At 35.6% G+C, this 11,935-nt stretch overlaps 1 long non-coding RNA gene across 4 annotated transcripts; it reads left to right on the forward strand.

The window, feature by feature from the left end:
* Nucleotides 1-2,810: 2,810 nt before the first annotated feature.
* On the forward strand, nucleotides 2,811-7,423 carry LOC107261956. 4 transcript variants are annotated; one of them, XR_007214609.1, is made up of 5 exons: nucleotides 2,811-4,805; nucleotides 4,885-5,120; nucleotides 6,270-6,344; nucleotides 6,802-6,959; nucleotides 7,049-7,423. It is a non-coding gene; the product is annotated as an uncharacterized LOC107261956 (long non-coding RNA). The 4 variants fall into 4 exon arrangements; XR_001535861.3 differs by having other exon boundaries at nucleotides 2,813-4,805; nucleotides 6,802-7,423; XR_007214608.1 differs by lacking the exon at nucleotides 6,270-6,344 and having other exon boundaries at nucleotides 2,816-4,805; nucleotides 6,802-7,423.
* Nucleotides 7,424-11,935: the final 4,512 nt, after the last annotated feature.

The raw sequence follows: 11,935 nt of genomic DNA on the forward strand, positions 1-11,935 counted from the left end.
CAAAAGGTTCCTAACATGTTGACAATGAATATGGACTATGAATTAAACTCCTTTAATTCAATGTTAATTCTCTAATTAACTTACTCCATATTCATAGATAAAGAATGGTATCTCATGACCACCTAAATGTGTAGAAATTATTATAGTGCTTTAATCAATCTTTGTAGTGAACAATCATACAATGTAATTCAATCTTTTCATCGTACTTCTATTCTAGTTGATTCATAGAGTATAGATGTAAGTGTCAACTCTATAATTGAACCAATCATATTTGTTCTTGATAATTGCATATAGCATTTGGAATAAGATCTATGAAACACTTTTCATAATCTTTATTCAAACAACCTTGGCCAAGGATTTTCAAGTTAAATCATATCAAGAATCATTAGGATAAGGTCCTATGACATATTACCTTAGGCAATGAGTTCTTTATTGATAAGTCATTATCTACATATGATTCTTACCATACCCAATGTCTATCCCTTGAGCACTCCATGGATAGGAGGACATAAGATAGTACCAAAGTATAACAATCCTCATGTAAGATAATATATTGTTATCAGAAGTCTAAGGATCACTTCTTACATGATTATCATAAAAGTATTATCTATAGACACTTGGGGTAAATTCCATATGGACTACTTAGTAGGGTCGTATTCAACAAGCTTGTTCTTGTAATAAGCACTCATATGCTTATCTCAGAATCTTATTCCTTAATATTATGAGACAGATTACTTACTTCATAATTAAGTGATAAAACATTATGGTAGTCTCGAGCGTTTGATCAAAACCCTTCTCAAAACCCTAACTAGTGATGAATGGGTCAAGCTTGGGAAATCCCACCTTTCTTCCTTCAAGGCTTTGCAGCATACCAAGCTTCGACTGCTAAATTTTGGTGTTTAAACTACCATTTTTCCATTTCAATTGCTAAAAGCTCTACCTAATGATTGAAGAATTTACTACCATTCTTGGAGGTCCTAGATATTCTACCCATCTGATTTCTTTGCCAATGCTTGATGATTCCTTTCTTGGAAAACTTGTAGAGGTGTATAACATGCCCCCAGCTAAGGTACTTTCCTATACTGTTGGTGAATATGTTACCCCTTACTTCTTTGGTTCCTTGCTGTGACAAGAAAGAAAGGGGTATTACCAGTTTGGGTTAGGATAGTGAGCTTCTACCTTATGCCCAATTCTTGCTAGTTTCTCCTTAAGGAGGGGGAGATATCTAAATTGCCAAGATTATTGACCAGGTGAAGCATAGTGCTAATCTAGTTCCAATAATTCTTGTTGAAACCATCATTAGGTTAGATAAGTATAAAACTCATCAAAGGTTTACTGGTAGCTTTTTCCTCTTGCATGTATGCAACCAAATCCCTTTTTTTTCTATCTTTTATGCCTTAATTTATGCCTATGCCATCCATTCGGGTTTTCAACTTAGCAGGATAATGTCTTAACTTTTGCCTAAGCTGCCCTTTCAGGTTTTTTTAACTTAGCAAACTCTTAGTTTTACCTAAGCTCCCCTTTCGGATTTTCAACTTAGCATTTTATTTTCTTTTATTTTTTTCTCTTTTTCTTTATTGTTATTTACTTTTCTCTTTGTTTTCTCTTTTTGAAGATTTGGTTGCATGAGAAGCTTCAAGTACTAACTATTCTAAGAGACATTGCTAAATATAAGCCGAACATGTGCAGGTTCGCTTTATAGTTATGCCTCGAGGTCATAAGACTGGATTAGCTGGATGAAGGGCATAATAGATACTCTTATTCGCTAGACCTGCCCTTGGTGGATGATTCGACATGTCATGCTTTTAGTATACGAGGCTTGTGTCCCTGTACTTGGACTTCGAGAGACTACTTTCTACACCCCCTCTAGACTCTATTATCAATACGGGAAGAAGTAATTCATTTTGGAATATCCTTTGGACTTTCAAGGTTTCCTATTAAGATAAGACTTATTGGACAAGATTGAGATGTTGTGGCCTCGTCGCATTATAGAGCACAACATCGATACTGAAGGTGATCTGACCATCGATGATAACTTCAAGGCTTTGGTTGCTTCACACTACTGTTGCACCTGAATTCGCAAGGGATAAGAGGACCCAGAGTTGTTTGCTGAGTCTAAGAATGCAAGTGCAAAGAGGAGAAAGTAGAATGCTTCTATTTTAGATCTTATAGATTTTACTTAGATTTATATTTTGTTATTCTTGTGCATAAAGTAATAAGCATTCATATGCAAATTTAATAAAAACTCTAGACTCCAATCTTATTTATTTAATAAAGGCCCAAATGATTACTTTTTTTCTTCTCATGACACAATTCCTGTTATCAGCCATTCCTTTCGGATCTTCAAGCTGAATATTTTATCTTTGTCAGCATCCATTTTTCGGGTTTAGATATCGAGGGAATTATGAAAAATCCTACGATGAAAGTTATTGCTTTTTTCAAGTTTTAGAGACTGAGGGCAAACGATTCTAAAATTGCGGTTCCCATACATCCATTATCATCGACATCACTTTCCTAATAATCTGGTTCTTGTATTACTTTATGATTCTAGAAACATGATTAGGTCTTTTTCAAATCCTCAACATATTCTCATTTTCTCTTTTCTACTCCTTAAAAATATATTTAGAAAATGCTTAATGCATTTGTAGCCCTTTATACTTGACAAGTTTGGTCATTTTGCCCCCTCAACTTTCAAAATGACCACTTAAACACCTAAACTTGCTTATATTGCAGCTCATAAACACCTTTGTGCATAGTTTGCAGGACGGGTAGATACACGCGTATTGAAGCGAGTAACAGGTGAAAAAGACATGCTACGTGGTAAAAAGAACAAATTAGGATTTTTTAGACAACGCTCATAAGGGATTTGACTCTTTTAGGATTCTTCTTCTTCCTTAAACTCCATCTGTCCAATTTCTCTTCTTCTCCATTCTTTATTTTCTGCAATTGTCTATTCATTTCAATGAATTGAAAAGAAATTATTCTAAACCCATCCCCAAATTAGAAAACCTAAATCTTAAAATTCTCTTTCGATGGAAGCAATGTCGTACTCTCAATCTAATTCGGCTCAAGGCCAACTTTTAATTCCTAAATGTGGGTGTAAGGAAACCAGCTATTTTATAAGTATTAATGACATTTATAAATCCTGACAGCTTTTTTGGATGTGGCAGATTTGGGGTGAGCTTGTTCATTGCTTATTTAGAGTTTTAATATTTTAAAACAATTGTATTTATGATATAACTAAGATATATGATATAACTTTTAAGGAGGGCATGTGTTAGTCATTCTTGATCAGTTGAGACGTGTGTTGGTTCGATTATTGAATAAAGTGAAGGAAGCTAAAAAATGAGAAGAACAAAGCTGTTGTTAAAGCAAAAAAGTTACACTGGGCATTTAGTGTTGTTGTGGTGGTGTTTATTGCATGGATAATCTGTAGGGTTTAATTGCAATGTGATTATGAACACTTTAACAAAATGAATCAGGAATATTAATGATTATGTTATCAAAAGTATTGAGCAGGATTGAGGTGCCTTTGGTTAGTTTTTGGTGGTGCTTGTGGAAATGTAATCAATTTACTTTGAAATGAAAAATGTATTGTTGTTTAAACTTGATTGAGGTGGTTGTGGATAATATGATTGTTTAATGTGTCTAATGATATGAGGTACTTGCTTGTTTCAGGGAAGCAATTTGCAATATGCAGATAATAACAAATAGGAGTGAGGTTAACTAAAACAGTAATCTGCATTAAGATTGGCTCATAAAAAGACTCCATGAAAAAAATTGTAATCAATTAAACATAATTTAGGCAGATTGTTCATATCTTGAGTCTTCTTAAAACAACACAAGTGTAGTCAAGTTACAAATATGAAATTCTTAAAAAAGAGCAAATATGTCTATATTTGGTTGGCCTGTTGGCTCCAGTAGGTTGATTGAGACTGCTTTGGATGTTTCTTAGTGGCAATAAAGGATTTAGTTGGCTCAAAGTTATATCAGCAGCTGACTGTGCTTGCGTTCTCCTTTGCATTTCAATGCTTGATCTCTGCTCTTGCAACTGTCTAGTGGTGATTGCCTCTAAATTTCAAACCATGTGGTTGATACCTTAAATTACCTATTACTTTAGATGAAATTTTCAGTTGTGGATAATGAATTACTTTGCTAGTTGGTTGGCCATACTGTAATATACAATAGAATAGTAATTAACAATACTTGACAGATAAACTGTCAGCTCTAATAACACATTTAACAAATTAATTCAAGAAATTGAGCACTTACATCTTGAATAGGAGCTCCTGTGTGCTCATTGATGTAAACACCATAGCCACTAAATTTGGCTTTTTTATGAGAAATTAACTGCTATTAAGTTTGATATCTTTTAGGTTCTTGTGTGCTTGAACTAGTTACATCACTTGCCTTTGCATTTGCAAGACCCCTACCCCTGCCAACAGCTCCCCTACCCAAACCAACAACATTTCTAGTTCCCCTGCCTCTGCTAGCAGCATTGGCAGCTCCTCTGCGCCTCCCAACTGCATTAGCTCCTCTACCCCTCCCAATTGCATTAGCACCTCCTCTATCACTCCCAACAGCGATGTTACTTCCCTTTCCTTCCCCAAAATTACTTGAATTACCACTTGAACTTCCAAAACAAAAATTTTCACTTTCACCAACATCATCTTCACAAAATAATTTAAAATCAGAAGTCCTGAACCAGGTGAGACCTTTCTACAGAGGCAGGTGGGAAGGGATCCACCGCGAAAGATCTTAGTACCCAACGAAACTCATTTAAGGATGTCTCGGAGTTTCTTAAGGTATTAATATACTACTCTCCTCTTTCACTAGTTGTTCTTTTTTGGACTTCTGTGATGACATCACTTCTTATATTATCAGTATGGTTATTGTCCTGAAACCTCAATGAAGATGGAAGGAGATTCACTGCAGACTTCAACATGGTCTCAATGGATACAGGCTCTTGCTCCTTTTTTCTCATTCTTGTCTGTGGTTCTTTATCACTTTTAGATATTCAAATGATTTTATTCATTTTCTCAAAGGATGTTTCGCTCCCCAATTCAGTCCTTAACATAGCCAGGACCGAGTTTCTGAACAAACAGTGGATGTTATCTAAGGTAGTTCTTTCTCCTTATAATTAGTAGTTCCTTCTCCTTATAATTGGAGAACTTTAAAATGTTGCTGTAAGAACAGCTACAACATTTAATAATTTGATATGCGTACTGTTATTTTTATTAACCTACCTTGTTGAGTTAATAGTGGAGATGAAGAGGCATGAAGGTGTCCAACGTCTTGTTAGGTCATCAACAACAATCATTTAGAGCACATTTATGGGGTTTAGGTTCTTTGGTTTTTGTGACATGTAGACAAAAGAAACTGTGAGGGTGTCCATTGAAATTATATGGAGTTCAACTTTATTATTTTATTTTTCAACTGAAATTCTTCATAAAATCATTTTATTCATGGTACTGGTGCTATGCTCAAGTGTATTCTGAGAGGATTAAAATGAACCAATTGAACAAACTAGTAAGACATACATTATTCAGTATAATTTTATTCATTTAGTTCTTCACTTGGTTGACAGACATATTCTCCAATTGAATAAATAAAAAATAATTAAGGATATTAGTTAGTTTCTTATCCAAATATTGTACTATGTTTTCTTTAAAAATAATATTTTGCTACGTTCTTAAATTTTGTAATTACATATTAATTTTTCATTATTAGGTTTAGTATGTTTTAATTTGTTGCTCATTTCATTTTATTTAGAGCATTCTTCTTTTTTTGTCTTTTTATTAAATTATAAATAATGAAATTTTAATTTTAATTTTAATTTAATCTGAAATGCATGTATATTTTAATAATATTTTTTATTTTGTTTTTAATTAACTTTTAAATAATAAAATAATAAAAAGAGAAAAAAATAAGTGAAAAGAGATGATGTAATTCTTAAAAAACAACAAGAAAATAATAAAAAATATATATATAATCAAGGCTACTTTCTTCCTCGGAGGAGAAAGAACATGATTAGTAAGTCATTTTATTTATATTCCTATGGTGGAAGATGAGTATGAGTTTGTTGGAAATGTTTTTAATAACCATGTAAACTTATAATTTTAGTAAATTAGTCTATAAAATCATATTTCTAGACCTATAAAAAACTTTATTCTATAAATTAAATATAAAATTTAATAAATATAATATAACTAGCTGGAGACTTTTATTTAAAATATTAATAAATTTGAAATATTATTATATTGTGATAGGCACGATAAGACATTATTGTGGCTTTATCGATGAAAGAAAAGCCCTACCAATAAGACTTCTTCGGCAAAGTGAAGGTATATCCTCGTGCAACACCAAAACCATCTTTATCATACTTTGTTGATGAATTTATATGTTTGAGAAACACTCACAAAAAGAAAAGTTAGTATATTATTAAAAAGGGAAAATGTGCATAAACACTTCTAAGGTTTTCACCAAGGAGCACATAAGCCCCTAATCATTTTTTTGGCACATTTAAACACGTAACTAACATTTAGCTGCATTATAACCCCCACTTTCAACAGCTCTTTCATATTCGGCAAATGAGCGTTTTCTCTCAATTGACGTAGCGAGGGTAGTTAGTCTTTGAGACCCATCTGCAACGGTTATATGAAGCCCCTCTTTTAGTTTTGTTCTTCTCCTTTATAAATCCTAAAAATTGAAATCAAATTGAGAAAGGGGGTTTTTGAATTAAGCAAGAAGTTCATTACTTGTAACCTGGAAAAAATGTGATGGTTTCTTCTTCATCGTCAGCAAGCTCAAAAAGGTGATCAAATAAGGAAATCTACTATGAAGGACAACCTAAGTTTTGCAAGTGTAAAGATAGAGGAGTGAAAGTGAAAGCTCCCAGATGGACTTCCTAGACCGATGAAAATCTAGGGAGGAGATTTTTCGGATGCCTTAATTATAAGGTGAAAGTGTAAATAATTGACTAATTTGTTTTTATATGTTTGAAATTCGATGTTAATGGAATTTGCTTTTGGGTAATGGAAAATTATAGGTTAAAAGCTGTAGTTTGTTTGAGTGGTATAATGAAGCATTAAGTGGGAGGGTGAAAGAAGTCATAAATGATATGAAAATGGAGAAAAATGTGTTAATAGCTAAAAACATGAGGCTGAAGGTAATTGGAAAAGGTGTGGCACCGGAAGATGTGAGGATGGAAATTGCAGACTTATGGAGGGAATTAAAGAGCTTGAAGAAACATAGTTTGTTAAAGTGTGAAAATCTGAGGAAAAAGTTGAAAATAGCATATCTAATTACTATTTGTTCTTGGTTGGTTTTTGAGCTATTTTTGTATTGGTGTAAGAATTTGATAGAATTGTATTAGTGAGTGAAGGTGAATTAAGTAATGAAAATATGTGTCTCATTATAATTACATGATTGTTTTTGTCTCATTATAATTACACAATTATTTTTTGTCTTATTATAATTACACGATTAGACAAAAATGAAATAGAACTAGACCTTCTTACTAATAGATCTGAAACAGAATTGACATAAATTTAAAATGTCTAACATAATTAGCAGTATTTAATAAAGGTTTCTACAGATCCTTACTATTTAACAAAATAATTAGGCAAAAGTACTATCTACAGTACCAAGCAAAGACATCAAGCTTCCACTAGTGAGATTGAAGCTACATTTGAGATGGCCAATGAGAGAGCTGATGAGCAAGATATTGAGATCTTAAAAAATGTTGTTATCGACGATCTAAGGGGTGTGATATGGGAGGAGCTCCAACAACTTTTGGCTGGGATGGCTATAAATCAAGCCCCACCAGTTGCCCCAATTGCCCCAGTTACTCTTATAGTTGTTGATCAGGCTGCAATTGCCGCTGAAACCGCTACCGCTGCCAATGCCAATGCCAATGCTGAAGATCTTGCTAGGAGAAGAGTGCCCCAGAATCTATGGGATTTTAATGAGTTCGTGCTGTACCAACCTAAAAGGGTGACTGCCCTTGCCACTAATGAAACTGTGAGTGGCTTAAGCGCTAAGCTTAACAAAATGCAAGGCATGCTGAAAATCAAAGGGTTAGACTTGACCTATGATTTCGAAGAATGCGTGCTGACGGGCAAAGACAAGCGCCTGCAAAGTTCAGGATTCCGAATATGAACAATTTCAACGGGACTGGTAATCTGAAGGTTCATCTAAAGCAGTATGTCACTATCATAGGAATTACTCAGCTAAGTAGGACCCAAATTGTCAAGTTGTTTGCATTTTCTCTAGGACCATCTGTAAACTAGTTTCATTATTTAGAAGAATCCGCCAAAGCGAAATGGCATGGTTTATGTAACTCTTTTGTTAAGCAATACAACTATAATACTCAGTTAGAAGTGTCAATTAGGGACCTTGAGTCCACCAAGCAGAAGCCAAATGAGTCATTCTCTGATTTCTTGACCAGGTGAAGGAATAAGGCTGGGTTGATGAAGAAAAAGCCCTTTGAAAAGGACCAAGTTTGTATAGTAGTCTGAAATGTTCTTCTAAGATGGGTTGAAAGGCTTTTGATGATGAACGCGAAGACTTTCATGGACTTATATGATGACAGGCTTTAGGTCGAAGAAATAAAAAATAACAAGAGAAAGACTATACGAATCGGCGGAATGCCAAATTATCAGGCTGGAGGGAGCATGACTTCAGATGTGAATGTTGTCCCGCAACCGAGGAAGTTCTCCAACTTCAAGTAACCTTTTTTAAAGATTTTTGAGAGGTTGGTACAAAACAGCATATGCTTCAACCAACCACCCTCAAAAATCCCCCTAACCCTAATACACCTGGTTACAAACCTAACATCTATTGCAAATTCCACCAAGCACCCGGCCACCACACAAACAACTACATCCGGCTTAAACACAAAATCCAAGACCTCATTGATGCTGGAAAACTAACTGACTCAGACCAACCCAGTATTATAAGAAATCCCTTACCAAACTACGACAACATAGCACCCCCAAACCAAGTGTCCATGATCACCTCTGATTTTAGCGAAGAGGAGGTCATGAACTCCGTTTAAGACATATCCCAATCTGAGCCAGAGCCAAATAGCTCACCAAGAACCTTCATCGAGCCAGGGGCACCACTATCCGTGGTGTTCCAACATCTAAAATGGAGCGGGAAACCTAAGCCCCAATCATAGAAAAGCAATCTTAACCCTCACAATAGACAATATTATGAGTATCATCAGGCTTTCGGGCATGTGAAGAATCAGTGCAACTGTCTTAAGCATGAGATTCAAGACTTAATAGATTGTGGGAATGACAAGTTGAGCAACTTCCTCGGCAAGAAAGTGAAGACCTACTAGGGCAGCCCTTGGGTATATTTGATTTCAAAGTCTGATATTTGCAGCCTCCTTCGACTGAGATTCAGGTAAAGGATATTGTGCCGAGTGATTGGGGGTCAAACAATGATCAAGTGGCTTATGAACCTTGTCTTCTAGAGGTCTAGAAAGAGGGTAAGAAAAAGTCGATTATGGCCATCACATTTGGTACAACTCTAGGGATGAGTGTGAAGTCTAAGACACTGGGTCGAAGGATATCTAGGTAGACAAGGACTCTGATAAAGAAGCTGAGCTAGTGGGTAAAGGTGAAGACATGGGAGTTCAAGAGTCAAAACAAGTGGAGAAAGCACCTGAAGAAAGGGATAATGGGTTGTTAGAGCAGCTAAAGAAAGACAAAAGGATTGCCGATATTTAAAAACTGTTGATGCACTCATCGGATAATAGAAAGGCTTTAATCCAAGCCTTGTCTGGTATAGGTATCAACACAACAGCTACTCCCGAGGAGATTATCAAAACGGTAACTGACAAAACTACCAGGATGATCATCTTTTCGGATGAAGACTTACCACTTGAGGGAAAAGACCACAAGAAGGCTCTCTATATAGCAACATAGGTCAAAGGAAAAAGAACCCCATGTGTGATGGTGGATATCAATGTGTGTCGCTCCTTTTTTTCCCTAAGTTGGAGATGACTGCGAAAGACCTGAAACCATCATATATGGTTATAAGAGCCTATGACGAAATGAAAAGAGACATGGAGGAGACATTTTCCACACTAGTAAAAATGAGTCCCATCGAATCCTGGGTGGAATTCACTGTCTTGGACATCTTAGTAACCTTTGCATTGTTATTGGGTAGGCCATGGTTTTATGCCCTGGGAGGAGTTCTTTCCAATGTACATCAGAAGGTTAAGTTCATCATAAAGATGAAATAGTGACTATCAACACCGAAGGTGGTAAAGTTGTTTCGACTATCCAAGAAGCTATCAAGGAGCTGAAAACCCCTGCTAGATTCCAAGTTGTTCTTTATGAGGACTACATGGATCCTAAAGTAGCCAACATGTTTAAAAAGATGGATTTCATGCCTAAAATGGGACTGGGAAAGAACCAACAAGGTATTGCTGAGCTGCTGGACTTCAAAGGTCAGAAAACTCGACACAAACTGGGTTACTGTGAGGATGAAGATGAGGGCAAATCGAAGTGTAAGACTCTAAAAGACGTATTTGTCCAAGAGTACAAGCCCTACTCTAGAGAGCGTGAACCTGTTACAATAGCAAGGACTAAGGTGCCAGGATTTAAAATATTTAAGAACATGAGAGGATGGTTGAGCTAAGCATTAATGAGGTTTGTGAGAAGGTTACCACTAAGGTAGAAGAGCTGAAGCTGGAAGAGTTCATCTCTTTGCTTGAAAAGCTAAGTCAATAAGAGCTAGCTGCTTTGATAGAGGAGCATATCATTGATGTATACTATGATGATGAAATCGCGTCCGATCTTATGAGGACGATGTTTCTTTTATTTATAAGATCAATGATATAAACTTTGATTTTGCTTATTTGTGCAATGTTTTTCCTAATGGTAGCATTTTAATAATTATGACATGTGCATGTTTGACATTAATTCCATCCAAATTGATTCATTTAATTTGGGCGCAGATGCAAATCCAAGGAACATTTTGATAGCTCATGATATAACTCTTGAGAAGAGGAGAAAATTAGAAACATAATGGAAAAAGAAGTATTTGCTTGATCCTGTGATGATATGCCATGGTTAAACAAGAAAATAGCACCACATTCCAACCTATCCACATATAAAGCTGAGTAAGCAGAAGATGAGAAGAATAAGGCCGAAATAGGTAGAAAAGATTCAGGAAAAGGTCACTAAGCAGGTAAAATCTAATTTCCTTGATGTAGTCGACTATCCTGAATGGTTGGAAAATATCGTCTCAATCCCGAAGAAAGATGGAAAAGTAAGGATGTGCGTGGGTTATCGGGACTTGAACAGGGCATCCCCTAAGGACGATTTTTCCCTTCCCCTTGAATAGTGCCGCTTCAAGTACAATGTATTCTTTCACCGATGGTTTCTTCGAGTACAACCAGATCATGATTGCAGTACTGGACAAGCTAAAGATAACATTCACTATTGAATGGGGTACGTACTGCTATAAGGTTATGCCTTTTAGACTAAAGAATGCGGGAACAACTTATCAAAGAGTAGCCACTACCTTTTTTAACGACATGATGCACAATGAGGTGGAGGTGTATGTAGATGATATGATGGTAAAGTCTAAAACAAGGGTAGGACATTTCCAAGCTCTTGATAAGTTCTTAGGACGAGTGGAAAGTTCTAACTTGAGGCTTAATCTGAAGAAAAGCATATTTGGAGTAATATTAGGAAAGTTGCTATGGCACATAGTGAGTCAACAGGGAATAAGAGATTAATCCGGACAAGGTAGAGGTTATTCAAGAGTATTCCATCATCGAAAATAGAGAAAGAAATCTGAGGATTTCTAAGACGTTTGCAATACATCTATAAGTTCATTTCTAAGCTCACAATGGTTTGTGATCCTATATTCAAGCTTTTGAGGAAACACCAACCTGTTGCATGGGATGAGCACT

The sequence above is a fragment of the Ricinus communis genome, chromosome 2 (genome assembly GCF_019578655.1).
Source record: "Ricinus communis isolate WT05 ecotype wild-type chromosome 2, ASM1957865v1, whole genome shotgun sequence".
NCBI classification, from domain to species: domain Eukaryota; kingdom Viridiplantae; phylum Streptophyta; class Magnoliopsida; order Malpighiales; family Euphorbiaceae; genus Ricinus; species Ricinus communis.